At 41.5% G+C, this 22,360-nt stretch overlaps 1 pseudogene; it reads left to right on the forward strand.

The window, feature by feature from the left end:
* Positions 1-696: 696 nt before the first annotated feature.
* On the forward strand, positions 697-19,528 carry LOC123380033 (annotated as a pseudogene).
* The last annotated feature ends 2,832 nt before the right edge of the window (positions 19,529-22,360 follow it).

Genomic DNA, 22,360 nt, shown 5'->3' on the forward strand with positions numbered 1-22,360 from the left:
TTCAAACCCCAGGGGAATCAAGCTAAATCATGGAGGTTTTATTCTTTAAAAAAAATATTTATTTATTTTGAGTGAGAGAGTACAGGCTGGGGAGGGGCAGAAAGAGAGAGGAAGAGAGAATCCTAAGCAGGCTCCCCGCTGTCAGCACAGAGCCCCACGGAAGTCATCTCATGTGACCCTGGGATCGTGAGCTGAAACCAAGAGTCACTCGGCTGACTGAGCCACCAGGCACCCCCAGATTGGAGGTCTAAAAACCCATCGCCTAAAGCAAAGGCCTAAAGAACCTTGTGGTTTTGAGTCAAGGTCTGTAGAAAAGAAAGACGAAATGCCTGAAAATGTACTGGAAGCGCCGAGGAAAAACAGCCCCGGACTTGCTCTTCGGCAGAGGCATCGCACGCAGCCTCCTCCCATGCATCCCCGCTCTCCCACCAACTCACACACTTAAACACGTCAGTCCCCATTTCACCCAAGTACTGTTGCGTTTTCGTTTATTTGGTAGTGTCCCTCTCTTAGATCTCCGGTCAAAAGTGCTGCAGAAATTCACACAAAAAACTGATAATCAGATATCTCCAATTTTTAACTAAACAAAATCACCCTTGGCGTAACAGGGACTGAGGCTGACCAGATGCAAGCGCGCGCGAAGGCCCATACTTAATGCTGCAAACCTAGGTTATTCTGATTGGATGCAAGAAACACGTTGTTAAGCCAAAAACAAGCTGCGGCTGGTTTCCTCCTCTTAGCCCCCCGCTGGAGGACAACTGAGGCAATCAGTGGACCTGCCTGAGAAGCCGGGAGAGAAGTCAGCTGTAGATATGAGCAACTGCGAGTGCATCAGGTAATTTTGTGATGACTTATGCTTTAGGTACGACAGAAAAAAAAATAATAACTTTTCCCTTTTGTTCCTAAAGATTAGTCATCTTTTCCCGGTGCTAGTTTTTCTTTTGTTCATCTACTGTTACCCTTCCAATGACGCAATAAGATGAACCAGAGAGAGTTCTTATCTTTTCCATCTATTGGTGCAAAAACGGTGTTGCTGCCTCTACCCTTGTCTGAAACCATGGCAACAGCTTTTCCACCTGGGCACCTGCAGCTGGAGTTTCCCTCTCCTCACTCGGGACAAGGCTGCCTGTGTTGCTGCCTTCCTTCAGAGAGCACTCCTTCAGGTCCATGACCTTCCAGACCTGCCTTTTGGGACAGTTCTCTATTTTGCACACGTTTCATTTTCTTTGGTGAGATTGATGAGCTAGCCACATTCTGAATTGTCAAAGGAATAGAGAGAGGGAGATGATGAAATGTAACTTTGGAAGATGAACCTCCACCTTACAAAATGCCAAAGAAGTTGGGTGGTTCTGCACTGGCCCTTGGGAGAAATGTGCCAGCATGTTTTTCACAGGGTGACGCCGACCTCATGGTGCCGATTAATTTAGAGAGGAAATTCTTTATCCATAAATGCAGGTGGCTCAGGCTATGATGAGGTTTTTCTTGGGGGTGATTGTGGGGTTTGTGGGGTCCAGAGCCAACAATCAGGAAAGAATTCTTGAAGACCTCTTTGGTGCAAAAAAAAAAAAAACCGTGGTTTTATTGAGGCACAGGGACAGGACCTGTGGGCAGAAAGAGCTGCCCCGGGGCCATGAGGAGAGACTGGTTATATACTCTGGGGTTGGGGCAGGTAAAGTCCAGGGGAAGTTTCCAGTGAGATTTTTCTATGCTAAAGAAGACTCACAGGATACTGGAGGCCTAGCTGTTGTCTAGCTGAGGTTGTTTTTCCCTCTACAAAGCATTAGCATTAAGACAGTAGGGACTTCCTGGAGGAACATTTTACTCTGCTAGCCTCAAGTATTTGTCAATGGGCTGCAGGTTATAAGGAAATTTAGTTCGATCTGCCATTTCCTTCTGCCTTTGTTTCCCACATCACTGTGGAGGGGTGATGGAGACTTAGGTCCTGCGGGACTACAACTCTTATCAGTAACCATTTGTTTTCCCCCTTTCCTTTTTCTTGGGGGGGGGGGGCAGCCAGGAGTGCCTGAGGAGTATCACACATATCCCACCTGAGAGTGGGGGTGGCTGGGGGTGTTTGCGACTGTCAGCTTGCTTTATGCTCCCTCATCAGCTGTAAGGAGTCATCTCTGTTCTTTCAGCAGAATAAGCAAACATTTATTGAGTCCTTACTCTGTATCAAGTCCTATGCCTTGTACTTCTCACACATTGTCTCATGTTTTCATCACAACAAACCTGTGAGGAAGGTACTATTGTGACTTTCATTTTGTAAAGGAGAATGCTGAGGCACAGATACAGGTAGGTTCCCACTGCCAGAGACAACTGGGATTTGAACCCGCATTTGTCTGGCTCCACAGGCTTCTCACCCTCACACACGGCCTGAGGTTGGAAGTGAGTGGACTGGAGCTGAAAGCCTTCCCTCCCATTCCCCATCCGCAGGTCTGTGTCAAGGAACTCTCTGGGCCTTTTCTTGGTTCTTCTGCTCCTGGACCTGTCTCTCCAAGCTATTCATTTTTTTTTTCTTGCAATTGAGGGCTCAGCATACAATGATTACTATTGTCTGTGCCCTGGAGTATAACTGTCCACTCTCAGAAAACACAAGGGAAGTATATGTTTCTTAAAGTTCCATGCTAATGATGCTTGGCACTCTTTAAGGGAACATGAGTCCACAGCTGTCATCTTTCTAGCTCTAATTTTGGAAGCACTGTAGTTAAGAATGTAGCCAATCTCATTGGAAGTCTATATATCTAAAAGGATAAGGCTTTCCTTTGCTTGCTTGCTCTGGGCAGAGACTACAAACAGCAAGAATGATAGTTATACGAAGATGTAATCATATAGTGAGAGCTAGATGGACACTGGTTTGTACATTGGCCATGGGAAACCTGGTGTATCATGGCAGGTTACTGGAACTCCTGTTGCATGAGAACCCTTCAGGGTCTTGGAAAAATGGGGCAGTGAATTTTGAGAAGATATAAACTCCTGAAACATTAAGATGAGGAATCTCAAAGATGTGAAGAAGGCTGCCCTCAATTTAGGGGGACATGGCTACCCTGAAAACCAGAGCATGTACCATGTCTTGAATGAGGGAATGAAAATTGGATCCTAGAGGAGAGCTCAAAGTCAACAGGAGAGAAATAGTCTATTTGCCCACATTTCTCTAGACCTGGGAAATATATCCCAAGTTCCTCCAAAAGGAGCAGGCTATCTTTCAAAGAGAGCTCAAAGAATAGAATAGCCAGCATAAGGCCAGGCGACAGGAAGTTAAGCCAAAAAAGTAGTTTGCTGGTAGGGAAGAAACTCTTCTTCAGCTTTAAGGATCATTACAGTCAAAGAAGAGGGAGTGGGGAACCATATTCCAATGATAGGGAAGTAACAACCACAAACCCAAGCCACCAAGAGCCAGAACAGGCAATATTAACCACAGCCATAGTGAGAAAGCTTCAGGAGTAAGACTGAGAAGACCGTGGAGCCAATAGGAAAAGGGGAGCTGAGGTCTGGTAGCCTGGTGACTTCCTTGGAAAACTCAGTCCAAGATAGTGCAGTTGTCCTCAAGGATAGGGAGGCCTAGGAAGATATGGGCCTCCTAGTGTTATGGGTTGAATTGTGTCACTCCAAAGTATATGTTGAGTTCTAACCCCCAGGACCTCGTAACATGACCTGACATGGAGATTGGGTCTTTACAGAAGTAATCAAGTTAAAGTGAGGTCATTAGAATGAGCTCTAATCTAATGACTGGTGTCTTTATAAGATGGGAATTTTGGACACAGACACACAGGGAGAATGGCATGTGAACCTGAAGGCAGACACCAGAATGATGCTTCTACAAGCCAACATATTATAAGGACTGTCAGCAGGGGTGCCTGGGTGGTTCAGTCGGTTGAGTGTCCAACTCTTGTTTTCAGTTCAGGTCATGAAACCAGAGTCGTGGGATTGAGCCCTATGTTGGACTCCAGGCTGAGCATGAAGCCTGCTTAAGATTCTCTTTCTCTCTCCCACCTCCCCCTCTCCCTCTCTCTGTCAAAAAAAAAAAAAAAAAAAAAAAAAAAAATTGGGAGCAAACCATCTCAAGCTAGCGGAAAGGCATGGAACTAACTTTTTCTCACAGTCCTCAGAAGGAAACAGCCCTGCCAACACCTTGATCTTGGACTTCAGCCTCCAGCACTATGAGACTAAAAGTTTTTGTTGTTTAAGCCACCCAGCTGTGAAACTTTGTTAGAGCATCCCTAGACAACTAACATTCCCAGTGAAGCCCTCAGAGCAAGGTACTGGAATATTTTAGTTACAATATCGGGGAACCACAGGGATGGCAGGTTCCCCTCTCACAATAAAGTTATGCCCTTTAAATTGTGTTCTCTATCCAGGCCATGTTCTGATGAATGACCAGAATGACCTCTCTTGTGGTGTAAGTGTAAATCCTTTAAAACACCGTATGCACGAATATTCGTTTGAAGAACACTTATAGGCAACTACTATATGCCCAGCAACCCTTGCAGATTTTAAAACATGACAAATGAAATTAGGTTAAACACTCATCTCCTTTTAAAAGTATTTTTTAATAGATATCTCTTATGTTTATTTATTTTTGAGAGAAAGAGAAAGAGTGTGCAGGGGAGGGGCAGAGAGAGAGGGAGACAGAATCCAACAATGAATCATGAAGCCTTTACCTGATTGAGTCATCCAGGTGCCCCTCCTTTAAAAAATATTTAAATGAACAGATTTATTGAAACCCATCTCCAACACTGCTACCCTGGCCACTTCTCCAGAAGTAAGGTGGGATGGAAAGGAGAACTGACTTAGCACATCTGGGCATGCAACAAGGTGTCATTTATTTCAACAACACTTTATGGTCCCTGTATGGAATAGGTACGGAAACTGGTCTGGATCACCCAGCGGAAGAACCAAGTGGCACTTGGAGATCTTGGAAGGCAGGAGGTTTATTTTACACTGGCGTGCTCAGAGGATATCATTCTCCAGAGGTCTGAGTCTCGAGCATAAGCAGAGGAGACAATTTATAGTCTGTTCGCACAGCAAGCGGGGTGGGAAGAAAAACCAGGAAGGGGAGTCTTCGGGCAGGGACTGGAATTCCCCTATCAGTCCTGTCGGCCATCTTATAACAGATTTTTCCCTATCAGAATGTTTACTTGAACACACTAAATGCTACAGGATTTCCCTTTGTAGAGTAGAAATGCTGTATGGAACAATCATTGAGATAATCATGGCCTCTTTTGCTTGGCTTTTCCTTAGACGGGAGATCAGAACAGAGATTCTTAGTTTCATTTAAATTAATTTTGTTGGATTCCACTAGAGCATTTGAAATTCTTGTTTCTGAGGAACATTTTCTCTGTTGTGTAGTCTAGGAATACAGAGGAGGATGTTGGTTGGATATAACCTTAAAAAAAAAAACTCATTATGGATAATTTCAAACATACACTAGAGGAGATAGACAAGAACAGTAAACCTGAACGTGCCAATTATGTAGCTACAATTACAAACTCCTGCCTGCTCTTGTTTCATTTGGCCTTCCGCCTCTCTTTCCCCATACTGGATTGTATTGAAACCAATGCCAGCTATAATTTCATTTTATCCACAAATATTTCAGTATATATCTCTAAGAAAGACAGACCCTTAAAAAATTATCATGAGACCATGACCCTACCTAGAACATCAGCAATTCTAAACATCATGTATCGTCCAGTTAAGGTAAAAGTTTCCTTGATTGTCTCCTAGTATTTTAAAAAGTTGGTTTGTTTGAGAATCCAAAAAACATTCCTGTGTTGCATTTGGTTCTCTTCTCCCTTCTTTTTCCCTGAAATGTATTTAAGAAAACAGGTTGTCTTTTCTGTTTTGATTATTGTATTCTCCTTGTGTTGTTAACATGTTCCCCAGTCCTTCACGTTTCCTAAATATTAGATTTAGATGCTTGATCTGATTTAGGTTTGCTATTTTGGCAAGACAATTTTGTTTAAAGGTGGTTCTGGATTTTCCATCAGGAGGTACAACCTGTTCAGTTCTCTCCTCTGATGTTAGTGGCTATTGAGAGCCATAACCTAGATTTTATTTCATTTGAGATTTGCCAAATGATGGTATTCTAATTCTATTATTCCTTGAATGTGAGGGTACAGCTCACACAGGAAAGACAAGTTCAATGCTTGATTCATTTTAGAATAATTGGTTTACGAATATCCTTCAGTGGTGACCAATGAGTTTATTATTTTCTCCTCCTCCTCCGCCTCCCTCCCTCTTTTTCGTCCTCCTCATTATTATTTTAAATTTAAATCCGAGTTAGTTAACATATAGTGTAATAATGATTTCAGGAATAGAATTTAGAGATTCATGGGGTGCCTGGGTGGCTCAGGCAGATAAGCGTCTGACTTCACCCCAGGTCATGATTTCATAGTTTGTGGGTTTGAGCCCTGCACTGGGCTCTGTGCTGACAGCTCAGAGCCTGGAGCCTGCTTCAGATTCTGTGTCTCCCTCTCTTTCTGCCCCTCCCCTGCTACTGCTTTCTCTCTGTCACTCAAAAATAAATATTAAAAAAAAAGAATTTAGTGATTCATCACTTCCATATAATGCCCAGTGCTCATCCCAACAAGTGTCTTCTTTAATGTCCCTTGCCCCTTTAGCCCATATCCCCACCCACAACCCCTCCAACAACCCTCAGTTTGTTCTCTGTATTTAAGAGTCTATTATGGTTTGTCTCCCTCTCTGTTTTTTTGGGGTTTTTTTTAATGTTTTTATTTTTGAGAGAGAGACAGGCAGAGAGTAGAGGAGGGAAATACGGAATCCGAAGCAGGCTCCGGGCTCTGAGCTCTCAGCACAGAGTTCGATGCGGGGCTTGAACTCATGAGCTGTGAGATCATGACCTGAGCTGAAGTCGGACACTTAACCGACTGAGCCACCCAGGTTCCCCATCCCTCTCTGTTTTTATATTATTTTTGCATCTCTTCCCTTATGTTCATTTGTTTTATTTCTTAAATTCCACATATGAGTGAAATCATATGATATTTGTTTTTTTCTGACTTATTTCACTTAGCATAATACACTCTAGCTCCATCCACATTGTAAATGGCAAGATTTCATTCTTTTTGATTGCCGAGTAATATTGCATTTTATATATATATATGTATATATCATATATATACACATATATATGTATATATACGTATATATACACATATATATGTATGTATATATATACATATATATGTATATATACACACATATATATGTATGTATATATATACGTATATATGTGTGTATATATACGTATATATACACGTATATATACACACATATATATGTATGGGTGTATATATACACACATATATATGTATGTGTGTATATATATATATATATACATATATGTATATATGTATATATGTATATATACATACGTATATATACACATATATATGTATGTATATATATACATATATATGTATATATACACACATATATATGTATGTATATATATACATATATATGTGTGTATATATACGTATATATACACGTATATATACACACATATATATGTATGGGTGTATATATACACACATATATATGTATGTGTGTATATATATATATATATATATACATATATGTATATATGTATATATGTATATATATACATACGTATATGTACACATATATATGTATGTATATATATACATATATATGTATATATACACACATATATATGTATGTATATATATACATATATATGTGTGTATATATACGTATATATACACGTATATATACACACATATATATGTATGGGTGTATATATACACACATATATATGTATGTGTGTATATATATATATATATATATATATATACATATATGTATATATGTATATATGTATATATCACATCTTCTTTATCCATTCATCAGTCGTGGACATTTGGGCTCTTTCCATACTCTGGCTGTTGTCAATAGTGCGCTATAAACATTGGAGTGAATGTGCTCCCTTTGAATCAGCATTTTGGTATCCTTTGGATAAATACCTAGTATTACAATTGCTGCATTATAGAGAGGTTCTATTGTTAATTCTTTGAGGAATCTGCATACTGTTTTCCAGAGTGGCTGCACCAGTCTGCATTCCCACCAGGAGTGCAAAAGGGTTCCTCTTTCTCCTCATTCTGACCGACATCTGTTGTTTCCTCAGTTGTTAATTTTAGCCATTCTGACCAGTGTGAGGTGGTATCTCATTGTGGTTTTGATTTGTATATCCCAGATGATGAGTAATGTAGAGCATTTTTTCATGTGTCTGTTAGGCATCTGGGTGTCTTCTTTGGAAAACTGTCTATTCATGTCTTTTGCCCATTTCTTCACTGGATTATTTGTTTTTTGGGTGTAGAGTTAGATAAGTTATTTATAGATTTTGGATACTAACCCTTTACCTGATAGAGTTTGCTTTAAAAATACCAATATGGGGGCACCTGGGTGGCTCAGTCGGTGAAGCCTCCAACTCTTGATCTCAGCTCAGGGTTGTGAGTTCAAGCCCCACTTCGGGCTCTGCACTGGGTGTGGAACCTACTTAAAAGAAAAAAAATATTATTATGATATCATGGCTTTTTAATTTGTTTAATATGTTTTAATCCATTGTGGCATTAATACTCAAATTGTGCCATCATTGGCTATTTGGAACTGTCTCAAATTGGTTCTTGAATCTTGGACATAACCTTTTTATCTGCTTTTGAGAAAAGAGTAGAGAGACCCTTACAGAACTTTCACTCCTAGATTAGTGGTGTCTGGACTTTTTTGATTGTGAATTCCCATTACAAAATCTTTGAGCATGAGTCCTCTCTATGTGCTTATTTATAAACTATACACATGTACTATGATTTAATATATTATGTACATAACAAAATACCTCCAAATAGAAATTCTGGATGATAAGAAAAAGCTGAAATGGACAACGTTTTAAAAATAACAGTCACCTAGAAGGTCACTAGACCTAGGTCTCCTAGCCAACACAGCAGGGGAGTTGGGGGTGGAAGAAACTTGGCAATGGCAGACAGCTCCATCTCTGCCTGCCAAGAAGTCAGGAATCCTAGAAGAGACCAGGCTGCTGGCCTCCAGCACTGGCCCTGGAGAGCTCAGCCCAGTTTCCTGCCAACAGCTTGGCCATGAGCAGGGATGAGATGCCGAAAGTGTCCTGGAACCTCACCAGGCTCTTTCATGGTCCAGCAATCTGGTGAGCAGGCCTGGTTGGGTAAATGCTCAGGAGAGAGGCATACAGGCTGGTTTCACAGTTATGGAAGCAGAATCATGTCTGTATTCTCTCCAGGAAGGAAAAAATCTGAAGTTACAAAAGTTTGACTTCCTTTAAAAATGGAAGCAGCTCTGGGGCACCTGGATGGCTCAGTTAAGTGTCTGAGTCTTGGATTTGGCTCAGGTCATGATCTCATGGTTCATGAGTTCGAGCTCCGTGTCGGGCTCTGTGCTGACAGCTCAGAGACTGGGATTCTCTCTCTGCCCCTCCCTGCCTCTCTCTCTCTCTCTTTCTCTCAAAATAAATAAATAGACTTTTAAAAAAATTAAAAATGGAACCAGCTTTGGGGCCTGGGTGGCTCAGTCGGTTAGGCATCGCACTTCAGCTCAGGTCATGATCTCATGGTTCATGGGCTCAAGCCCTGTGTAGGGCTCTGTGCTGACAGCGCAGAGCTTGGAGCCTGCTTCGGATTCTGCATCTCCCTTTCTCTCTGCCCCTCCCTGGCTCTGTCTCCCAAAAATAAATAAACATTTCAAAAAAAAATAATTAAAAAAAATGGAACCACCTTTAATTAAAAAGAATTGGTAAAGCAAATTACTTTAAAGTACCTTTCCCTTGGCTTTCTATGCTGATGAAACCAAAGGATAAATATTTAGGACTTAGGCTCCACAGAAGTGACTTGTTTAAGTAACCTGGTTGAGATAAACTCTCAAGGAAAGATTTTGCTCCATCATAAGTAGCAGATTCCCTCAGCTGTGTTTTCATGATACTCAGTTTGAATTGTGAGGCCCCGTTACTGCCAAATGGCTTTGATATCCACCTAAATGGCAAACCTTTGTGTTTGTCAATAACTCTGAAATGTGGTTAGAACATTATGGAACATCAGAAAGTAAGGCAGGTGTTGGAAGTAATGGTGGTTTATGCAAGGAAACTGCCCTTATCTCCTTGAAGTATATGAACATAAAATCATTTCCAAAGTTTCCAACAACAAGAAAAAGGCCATGTTTTGTTCTCCAAAACCATAAAGCAAAACAAAACAAAAAAACGGCATTTGGCTTTTGAAGTGATGACCACTGTTCACTGACTTTCTTTTGTAAGAAGTTTCAAAGCAACTTTAAATAAAATAAAATTTTCTCTTCTGCCAATTTCTAAACTTAAACATAGACTTTTACTCATAATTTGCAATTGTAGCGAAGAAGGTTAAGAGGAGGAGGACCTCAGAGAATGAGATGATCTTTAGGAGGAAGTAGAAACTTCTAAATGTTTCTTAAGTCATTCCTGTGAGTTAAGGATTGCTGATCCTAGAAGAATATAAATATGCCTGGAAGCGGTACATCTTGTTGCTGACATTTTGTGTGTATGAGTCATGTGTTTTCTACCGATCGGCGGGACCCAGCCAGAGACACTGCAACTTGTGAATGACAGTCTTTTCCAATAATGGGAAATTCTTTAACCTACTGCCTTATTTTCTGTATGAGCACTTAAGCCCCGTTTTTGTAATCCCAATAACTCATCTTGAAAAAAAAAATATGTCCAATTTTAAGATCTATATAAGAGATCTATCCTAAAAGTTCAGTTCACAAAATTAGAAAAAAAAAAAAAAAAAAAAAAAAAAGGCCCAACCTGAAACCTTTACTTTATCACAGCCACCTTCACCTAGGGCAGGGCTGGTTAACTCTTCAATCATGTGGTATTGGTATCTCACTGCTTCCTTTATAAAGTGCCTTGGGATTCTTAATGACTTTGCTACAAATGCTCAGCATCACCAATTTCTCCAAAAAAGGAGACAAATAGATTACATCATCATGGAGAAATCTTCCATTCCTTTTGATTTCCCAACTAGATTAAGTTCTTAGGAGGGAGGGAGGACAGGTGTTGAAAAGACAACAGTGCTCCTTCTATTATGTAAACAAGTAAAAAACTTTTCCAAACTATAAAATACTTGTAGGGAGTCAAGCAAACGATTTCTATTTCTCATGGTGACCACTTCTTTTTTTTTTTTTTCAAATACCATATATGAAACTTCAGAAAAGAGGTTTTTGGGAGATTCTCTTTTGCTGATCAGCAAATGCCAGCCCTTCCCCTTTGCTGACCCAGTCCCGCATATTTTCATCACAAAAGACAATTTGCTACAAGAAGTTGGCTCAGTGCCAGGATTTCAGTTCCTCGGGAACAGGCTTACCAGTTAATAAGCAAGTTTTTGTTGAGGATTTGCTAACGTCCAGTACTGTGGTAAGTCCTACTGGGAACTCCAAGATTTACAAGTAGGAAGATACTACTACATTCAAAGAGTTGATAATCTATTGGAAAGAGGACACGTACAAAATGAGGCAGCTACCAAAGTTCAGTTGTTGGGGAATGTGGATCAGGAATTGAGGGTCTGAGAGGCATTTTGGAAAGAAGTTGGATTTGTGGGGGGGTTTTATTATATTTTATTTTATATTTTGAATAAATAATATATTCTCAAGATTCAAAATTCCAGAAATCTTCTTTCTCCCCTGCCCTTCAACTGCAACCTCCCTCCTCAAGGCAACCAATGTTGGAGACTTTTGCATTTTTTCCAGATATTTCATTCATATGTAAATATGATAAATAAATATGACTTCCTCTCCCTTTAGAGTTACAAATAGTAGCTACTCTGTGCCTTTGAAACATAGAGTGGTAGTATGGTAGAGTTATTATTATTTTTTAATGTTTATTTTGAGGAAGACAGAGACCAAGCGTGAGTGGGGGAGGGGCAGAGAGAGAGGGAGACACAGAATCCGAAGCAGGCTCCAGGCTCTGAGCTGTCAGCACAGAGCCCGATGCAGGCCCGTACTCAGAAACTGCAAGATCCTGACCTGAGCCGGTCAGCTGCTTAACCGAATGAGCCACCCAGGCGCCCCTTGTAATATGGTAGAGTTATTAAAAGCTGAGACTCTGAAGCCTGTGTTCCATTCTTGGCCCTGTCAGTTTTTACCAGTGTGACCATGGGCAGAAGTCACTGAGGCTGTTTCCTGATCTCTAAAAGGGAGGAAAATATGAGTACCTGCCTCTCACGTTTGTTGTGAGAATTAAATGAGCCAATGGATATTAAATGCTTAGAACACCTAGAATGTAGAAAGCACTGTAATATATGTTAGCTATTACTACTTTCACTTAATGTATCTTTTTTTTTTTTAAACAAAGTTTATTGGCTTATTTTGAGAGAGAGACTGAGAGAGAGAGAGAAGGACAGAGAGAGAGTGAGAGGGAGAATCCCAAGCAGGCTCTGTGCTGTCAGCATAGAGCCCAGTGCAGGGCTCAAACCCACAAACTGTGAGATTGTGACCTGAGCCGAAACCAAGAGTCAGCCGCTTAACTGAGCCACCCACTTAGTATATCTTAGAATCTGTTCCATATCAGCACAAATAGAGGAATATGTCTGTTTATTTATTTATAAATGCTTAATATTTCATTGAAGGACATGCTATATTGTGCTTGGCCTCGTGTGATGAATGATATTTAGGAAATTAGGAAACCAGTGTTATAGGTTTTTAGGAGGTAAAGCAAAAGCAGCAGGCTATCACTACACATCTTTATTTGGCTAAAGTTTAAAAGACTAACCATACCGAGTGCTGGTAAGGATGTGGACAATCAGAACTGTCACATACTGCTGATGGGAAAATAAAATAGTGTGATCATGTTGGAAAACAGTTTGGCAGATTGACAACTTCTGATAAAGCTAAACACACATCTGCCATATGATTCAGCCATTGCACTGCTAAGTATTCTCCCAAGAGGAATAAAACATATTCACACAACGACTCATACCCAAATGTACCTAGCAGCTTTACTTGTGATAGACAAAACCTGTAACAGCCCAGTGTCCATCAACAAGTGAATGGATGAACAAGTTTACGTAAATCTACACAATGGAATAGTACTCAGCAATAAAAATGAGCAAACTAATGATAAATGCAACATGGATAAATCTCAGAGTAATGTTGTGAGAGTAAATACTATATGGTTTCATTTATACTCCAGAAAATGCAAACTAACGCAAACTAAAGTAAACAGAAAGATTAGTGTTTGAGGACAGAACTAGGAGAATGGCGGGGCGCCTGGGTGGCGCAGTCGGTTAAGCGTCTGACTTCAGCCAGGTCACGATCTCACGGTCCGTGAGTTCGAGCCCCGCGTCGGGCTCTGGGCTGATGGCTCAGAGCCTGGAGCCTGTTTCCGATTCTGTGTCTCCCTCTCTCTCTGCCCCTCCCCCGTTCATGCTCTGTCTCTCTCTGTCCCAAAAAAATAAATAAACGTTGAAAAAAAAAAAAAAAACTAGGAGAATGGGGAGTGAATTAGAAAAGTGCACAAAGAAAATTTGGGGGGAATGATGCATATGCTTGTTAACTTGTGATAATTTCACAGGTATATACATGTGTCAAAACTCATCAAATTATGCACTTTAAATATGTGCAGTTTATTATGATAAAATATACCTCAACAGAATTGGGGAAGGAAAAAATATATATTCAAAACGAAAGGATTAAAGCACCCCTAAGAAGCTAATAGAAAAACTAAAATTTTTTGATGGAATTATACTTGAGTATGCATGCAAATATAGCATAATACCAAAATAATATAAAAATCATTTGGAGGTGCCTGGGTAGATCAGTCAGTTAAGCATCCAACTCTGACTCAGGTCATGATCTCCCGGTTCGTGAGTTTCAGCCCCTCATGGGGCTCTGTGCTGACAGCTCAGCCTGGAGCCTGCTTTGGATTCCGTGCCTCCCTCTCTGCCCTTACCCTGTTCATGCTGTCTCTCTCTCTCTCAAAAATAAACAAACATTAAAAACTATTAAAAATCATTTGCATTTGCTGAGCATGGAGCCTTCTTGGGATTCTTTCTCTCTCTCCACTTTCTCTTAGGACAGAGGGTCCCTGTCGTGGCTCGTGCAGTCTCCTCTAAATTAAAATTGATTAATTAAAAAAATCATTTGCATTTCTTATTTTGTGCTTTTCCTTCCTCACTCCCATAGCCTAACTAGGTATGTTTGTAGGGGAGGAAAAATCATTCCTTCTACCTTCTATGTTCTTAGCTGGGGCCCCTGTAACAAAGACAGATTAATAATAATAATTAAAAAAAAGCCCAAGTCTGCTAGCATGTGTGTCTCGTATATGCATGGAAGAAACTCAGAAAAAGAGAAACTAAAAAAGGTGGCTTAGAACTCCTGCTTGTGCAGCATCTTCAACGGAGAACAATAAATGTGTGAAGAAATGACAGGACAAAGGAAAGCTGTGTTAGCCTTCCAAGGGCGACAAACTGAGGGAAGGAAGCTGGTGGAACTGGGTTTGTTGGCAGATTCCTCTGGTGCTGGCTCTGGGCTGATGAGAGTCTAGTCATCGCCAGTAAAGGGAGACTTGAGATCCTGCCCTGAGGCAGAAAAGGAGGAAGGTAGAGCGTTTTCCTGTGTTTGCTGCTGCTTAATTGCCCCAGCTCAACTTAAGAGCTCACAGAGGCATATTCTAGGCTGACATATTCTGGTTTCCTCCATCTTCATTACTAAGCTGAGGGATGTTTTTCTTCAATTGCTTTGATGAGCTGTTTAATATTTACTTATTGAGGGGCACCTGGGTGGCTCAGTCAGTTAAGCGTCCAACTTAAGCTCAGGTCATGATCTCACTGTTAGTGAGTTTCAGCCCCACATTAGGCTCTGCGCTAACAGCTTAGAGCCTGGAGCCTGCTTCGGATTCTGTGTCTCATTCTCTCTCTGCCCCTCCCCTGCTTGTGCTCTGTCTCTCTCTGTCTTTCAAAAATAAATAAGTGTTAAAGAACTTTTTTTTTTAAATGTATTGAGTGCCTCAAAAAACTTTTGCTTAAATGGGTATGTATATCAATATTTACTGTATTAGAAATTCAGTAAAGAGTTTTAAAAAATATTTATCAATTCATTTAAAACATAATGAACCCTTTACATGTCAGTGTAAGTAAGATATTTTTATGAACCATATTTTTTCAAAAAAAAATCAGTGTGAAGAATGACACTGTTTTCAATTTTTGCCAACCTCTGTAGTGTCTGGCTTAAAAGAAGCCAGCTGGATTCTCCTATTGGCTTCTTGTTCCATCTGTCGTGACACCACATGTCATGTAGTCTCTGGCAAACTCCACTGCACAGTCATGTGAGTCTGAGAGGGAAGCAGGCAAATAATCTCTCAGCCTTATTATGAAAATTGCTTTCACTTCAAGGACCTCGGTGGAAGAGGTTTTCTTGGCCCCAAATCTCTTCCCTGCGAGAAACTTTGAACCCATGTCTTACAGGACCACATGTAAGTCATAGCACACAGATTAAAATCTATCCTGCCTTAGGAGAGTACCTTTGAAAAAGAGTCAACAACTGTCCCAGCTTTACAAAATATTTACCAGAGAAAGCAGCTGGAGCCTCAGAAATGTAAGGCTGGAAAAAAATGGATATGGGGCCAGAGATTATAAGGAGTGTGTGTGTGTGTGTGTGTGTGTGTGTGTGTGTGTGTATACACACATACATACATACACAGTTAATATTTGCCCCCCCAGCCTTAAAAAATGTATCTAATACTGTATTTAAAAAATCTTTATTATGGTGAGACTACTCTGAAAATTGACCCACTAAATAAAACACCCGGGAGTTTAGTAAGCAAGGGAACAGTCCCCTGACCACATATTTCTTGAATGGCAACAGAGTTTCCACTGTTTTCCTAGACAACAACAGTTAGTCATTAAGGGTTCTTTTAGGGCACAACATGGTCTCCTGGTCATGCCCAAACCAGTGGATTAATTTAAAGTAATTATGTAGCAGAAACCCAGTATTGTGTTTAAATGATACTGCTCCTGGCCAAAGAATGTAGGAATTGGTTGTGAGGGCACCTCCAGGAAAGGTCTAACTTCATCTAATGTATATACTACATAAAGCCTGTTTGAGGAAAAACAGCAAAAAAAAAAAAAAAAAAAAAAAAAAAAAAAAAAAAAGTAGGTTTTGGTTGTGCAATTTGTTCTTAATTGCATACTGTCTTAGTAAGGGGAAAAGGATAAAATATATTAAAAAAACCAGAGCAAAATCCTCCTGGCAAAATCCCTCCTTTCCCACTCTCCAGGAGTTCTCTCAGATTGTTTGTGTCTCCATTCAATCGTGTGTAATTTTTACCCTGTCGATGTAGTGCAGAAGATATGTGATTGACAGTAGAGAATGTTCGTCCTGGGGGGCCTTACTGGAACTGGTGGTACAGTACTTTGCAGCCAGAGAATTGGGTGGGGGCGGGCACAGAGGGTAAAGGAGCTTGCTTTTCAAATCTAGGACAAAGTAACAATATGCATTGCCCGGCATCAAATCAATAAACATGTGCAAAAGAAGCTACAAAAATATAAATTGTTTCATCAACAAATGTTTATTGAAGCCCCACTATGTGCTCTCCTAAGCTGTTATGGAAGTGTGCTGAGCTGGACAATGTTCAGCATGGATTTCAAGGTATGAGGTGCCCTCCAACTCTGGAGTTTCACACTCTAGTTGAAGAGATAAGCACACAGGTAATATTAGATCAGATCAGACGTGTGGCAGAGCATTCGAAAGGCTGAGAGATCCCTTCTGATATAGACTGAATGTTTGCATTTACCCAAAACTCATATGTTGAAACCTAATCTCCAATGTGATGGTATTTGGAGGTGGGGCCTTTGGCAGGTGATTAGGTCATGAGGGTGGAGCCCTCATGAATGGGCTTAGTGTCCTTTGAAAAATGACCCCATAAAGCTCCCTAGCCCTATCTGCTATGTGAGGGCACAGTGAAAAAATGGCTTTCTGGGAACCAGGAAGCACGTTCTCATCTGCCTGCCAGCACCTTGATCTTGGACTTCTCAGCCTCCAGAGCCATGAGAAACAAATTTCTGTTTATAAGCCACCCAGTCTATGGTATTATGTTAGAGTGGCCCAAACATACTGAGACAACTTTTGTCTGGAATTGCCCCAGAAAGCTTTGTGGATATGGTGTGATGTGAGTACTTAAGGTCTGGAAGAATATGGTCCATATGATATCATTAACACCAGTGTTGTTATTCACGACTTCCTGGCCTGACACTAGGTTTATGGTTATATCAAATGCTTGAAGTACCTGGTATATAATCTTCTTTATGCTTTTCCCACCAAGATTTAAAGAAAGAGAAAGCCAGAAAATTTCCATTGTGAGAATTTTCTTTTAAAACATTTTATTAATGTTTATTTTTGATACAGAAAAAGACAGAGCATGAGCAGGGAAAGAGCAGAGAGACTGAGGAAGACGGAGAATCAAAGCTGGCTCCAGGCTCTGAGCTGTCAGCACAGAGCCCAACGCGGGGCTCAAATTCACGAACCAAGAGATCATGACCTGAGCTGCTTAACCGACTGAGCCAATCAGACACCCCTCCATTGTGAAGTGTTTCAATGAATTAAGTGTAAATGCCCCCAAACATAAGGATTTTATTTCCCTTAAAATAAACAAAGATCCCAGACCAAGGGGAAGATATGTGGCCCCAATGCAGCTTGCTGTTTGCCATTGGAGGCATGTTTGGGCAGAGAGTGAATTTAGGGGGATCATTTGACCAGGGTCTTGGCATGATTTTCTCTTTGCCATATGTTGAGCCAAGGACATTTTTTGTTATTGGGTCAATTGATGGTTGTTCCTATTTGTTTGATTAAAAAACGTTCTCAGGAAAGACACTGGACATTATTTAGATGTTTCCCAGAAAAGTGTAATGGAATCAATTCTGTTTTTGGTATTGCATAGTGAAGAATCTAGCCTTTACTCCAAAAAGAGGTCCAGCCTTTGTCCTCAGCCTCCTGATAGGAGTGTCTTTGTTTGCTTGGGGTCCTGAGCAAGAGAGTCACAGTGTGATACAGGTTGGGGAATTTGAGCCGTGTGATATAAGTTGAACTCCCGAGGGGCTCAAACTTGAGATCACCCACTGGATGGGGCCCTAATAAAGACTCTGGACACCAGTGCTTGGGTAAACTTCCTTGGTTGGCAATACTCACTGTGTATTGTTTCACATCAATGCCAAGGAAGTGACAGTGTCATGAGTCCAGGGGGAGAGGACAAAAGCTCAGCAGTTTCTACTTTCTTGATTTCTACCCTAGGTACTTCTTCCCTTGCCTGATTTCAGTCTGTATCCTTTCACTGTGTTACAGCATAACCATAGCATAAGACCTTTCAATGAATTCTGTGAGTTCTTCTAGCAAATTATCAAACCTAGGGGTAGTTTTAGGTAACCCTGAACTTGTAACTAGTGTCAGAAGTGAGGGTAGTCTCTTGTGCAGATGGTTCTAGCATCTCATTTGGCTAAACTCTTACAAGTATAAAAGCGCATTAGTATGTCCTGCAAAACTCCCTACTACTTCAGCTTTAGATAGACTGCCTGAAGCCTATCCATCCTGGCCTATCCTCATAAAGTACAGGCTAGGATATTTCTCCCAATATTTTGGTCAGGAGAAACCACATTAAAATGAAGATTAAGGGCGGTTTGGGAAAAGAGGACACATACACACATAGAGATGTCCATTGGGCTTTTGGCTTTCAGCTCAGAGGAGGAGGTGAAGGTTCAGCTGTCTCCAGCTGTCCTGATTCTGGGTTCCTCCAACAGCAGCCACCCCCACTGTGCCACCTAAGGTCAACCTCAGTGAGATCAAAGTCATGTATCTGAGGTGCATCTGTGGGGAAGCTGGTGCCTTGTCTGCCCTGGCCCCCAAGACCGGCCCCCTGGGTCTGTCTCCTAAAAAGTTTGGTGATGACATCATCAAGGCAACCAGTGATTGGAAGGGCCTGAGGATTACAGACCCTTCTGGCCATTCGGGACCCACAGGCCCAGATTGAAGTGGTATCTTCTGCCTCTGCCCTGATTATCAAAGCCCTCAAGGAACCACCAAGAGACAGAAAGAAGTAGAAAAACATTAAGCACAGTGGAAATATCACTTTTGATGAGACTGTCAACATTGCCCAACATATGCAGCACTGATCTTTAACCAGAGATCTCTCTGGAACCAGGGAAGAGATCCTCGGGACGTCCCAATCCATTGCCTGCACTTTTGATGGCCACCACCCTCAACATCACAGATAATATCAACAGTGGTGGAGGGGAATGCCCCACTAGTTAAGAACTACAAAGGAAAATATTTCAGTAAAGGATCATATGACAACAACAGCAACAAGAAAGATATTCGTTGAAGTATATCGTAAGACTGAATAGAGAACTGATTGTATAAATTATGATATTCCTTAAATGGATACTATTTTAAAAATTAGATATATATGTACTAATGTGAAAAGATTTCCAAAATAGCTTATTAAATTATAAGAGCAAGGTGCAATTTTCCTTTCTTTCTTTTTTTTTTTTTTAAATCTCAATAATTAACCCTGAAGCAAAGGGGCAAATACTTTAATGAAGAAGTATGTAAACAAGTTTAAAGAGTTTGCTTTGGGGGTGACGTGTCCTTCCTTGGGCATGAGGATTTACTTATTTTGGGACCTGGAAGATGAAAGGGAGGAAGAGCCAGTCCAGATAAAGAGGGCAATGGTGGTTGACTTCCTCTGGGGACCCCCTGAGGAAAGGTGTAAAACACCTTCAGAATTGTCAGTCCCAGAGACAGAAGAGGGAAGCATATATGGGCTGCATGCCCACTCCAAGTTCCCTCTTGGCTGAAGTTGGAAACTCCAGGGGTGCTAACTCTCTGGCATTTCCAGTCTTGCACCCATAGAAGAACGTCTGGGCAGCTTCCTCCAGCATCTTTTTTTTTTTTTTTTAGTTTTTTTTTAATGTTTATTTATTCTTGAGAGAGAGAGAGAGAGAGAGAGAGAGAGAGAGAGAGAGAGAGAGAGAGACAGAGCGTGAGTGAAAAAGAGGCAGAGAGAGAGGGAGACACAGAATCTGAAGCAGGCTCCGGGCTCTGAGCTGTCAGCACAGAGCCTGACACAAGGCTCGAACCCACAAACCGTGAGATCATGACCTGAGCCGAAGCTGGACGCTTAACCGACTGAGCCACCCAGGCGCCCCCTCTAGCATCTTTAAAGATGGCAGCAGAGGGGCTCCAGAGCAGAGAACCGCCCTTGGGTCCAGCCAAGGCAGTGATGTCAGGTTAGGCCTGCACATGCCTGTTTGTCACAGCAATGACCAGGGCAGCTGTGGGCTATGAGGAGGTCAGACACAACACAAAGATGTTTGATGTGGCTTGGCATTCGGATATTCATCCCAGTGCTGGACTTCCTAGAAGACATAGTATTTCTGGATTCTGGAGTGCAGTTATGACCTGAGGAAGACCTGATGTCAAGACTGAGATGACTGGACTGGTTGGAGGCCACCACTGGGCTAAGTCTTTGCTTTCAGCCTCGCTGCTTTGGCAGTGTTCTCTCTGCATCCAGTGATGGTAAATGCTCTCCCCCCATTGCTGTTGCTGATGGTGCTCCTTTCTCTCCTCTCTCAGGCTCTCCCTAGGGAAGCCCAGGCCTAGCAAGAAGACCCATACTCCACTTGCTGAGACCTACACCCACCCCCACTGCAGCCCAGCTCACCTTCCACATCCCCCAGAGACATTGACTACACAACCATTTATGTGGAACATTGTTGCCTCTGAAATTCTTTGTATTGCCCCACCAGTGAGTTTGTGTTTAAACATACATGCTGTAAGTTAAGGTAATATTTGGGGGCGGGGGTGTTACATCTTGTTTCCTCAGCTGGAGTTAGTTCCTTGAAGACAAGAGCCATAAATTATATTTTTTTGTACCTCTCAATACCCAGTAAAGGAATTATGGGTAACAGATGTTCAATAAATGTGTGGTTGATTGTTGCTGCAGGCCCCCTTCTGCAAAGCCCCAAGAACAGCTAATTTTGAAGCAAATGAATGAAAGCACCAATACAGCCATGGTTCATGTGTAACAAAGGGACTATATCTGCTTGTCCTCATTAAGGCAATGAATAGATGATGAACCAGCTTGGGTAAGCAAATTCTGCTAGTGACCTAAAGTTCATTTTCACAGGGGCATTTCTGGTAAAGCCCTGAGCTTAGGACTGCCAAGATGGGAATGCACATCAGCCAGTAGAGAACATAACAATAAAAGTGAAATGGGAAAGATGTGCCTCAGAACAAAGAATGCAGTGTGCTTGCCTTAGGAAGTAAAACTCAAGCCACTACTTATAGACTGATCAGTTTTTCTCTCTATCCCAACCTTAACGTTCAGGTTAGCCTTTTGGACAGGGAGATGCAACAGGTGCAGTTCTCCACCCATTCCTGATCACCCTTTTCACCCTTTTGAATACACATGGCCTTGTGACTTGCTTTGGCCAATGAAACGTTCATGGAAGGGATGCATGTCACACCCAGGCAGAAGCATTAGGAACCCGTGGCCAATTCTGCAAGCTATCTTCCTTTGCTGCAAACACTCTGGGAGCGGGGGTTTGGGTAGAGATTCAACGAAATTGAACCAGGAAGATGGAGTCCATTCACTCAAGCTAAACATATTGAGTACCAACCATGTGCAAAGAAGGCACCGTTAGACACTGGGAATATACTAGCACACAAGGCAAAGCCCCTGCTCTCACAGACGTTCCTGTCTGCAGGGCAGACATCTATTTTTAACTTCCATAAATGAGTATTTAATTCTGGCTGTGACTCATTACGAAGGGAGGTGGAGCATGTCAAGAGAGCACATAACATGAACATCCTAGGTCTGAGATTTGATGGAGGGACTGATTTAAGAACAAGTAGGAGTTACCAGTTAAAGAATGATCCAGTCTGGGGTCCTGAGCAGAGAAGGGCATAGTGAACCTGAAAAAGAAAAGGCCAGCATGGCTGGACAAGAGAAAGTGGGGGAATGGTCCACCATGCTTGTAAACACAGAGAAACCACACTAGATGGGTCCTTGTGACCTTTGTTAATGATTTCAATAACTTATTCTAAATTTACTTGGGTATCCTTAAAACAAACACTGGCCATACATCACTCTTATAAAATCCTTTTCTCTACCCCAGCAGCCCTTTAGAGTGGCACGGAGTTCTTCCTTGCTGGGAGAGCCTGAAGCAAGTTGAGAGATTGAACATGTACCCCTGTCATGAGGTCATGAGTGGTGTCTCCCACTCCTTCAGAAGTTACCATCACCTTCTGCCATCCCAGGTACCCGGCAGGGCTGCTCTGCAGA

Source organism: Felis catus, chromosome C2 (assembly GCF_018350175.1).
Source record: "Felis catus isolate Fca126 chromosome C2, F.catus_Fca126_mat1.0, whole genome shotgun sequence".
Classification (NCBI taxonomy): domain Eukaryota; kingdom Metazoa; phylum Chordata; class Mammalia; order Carnivora; family Felidae; genus Felis; species Felis catus.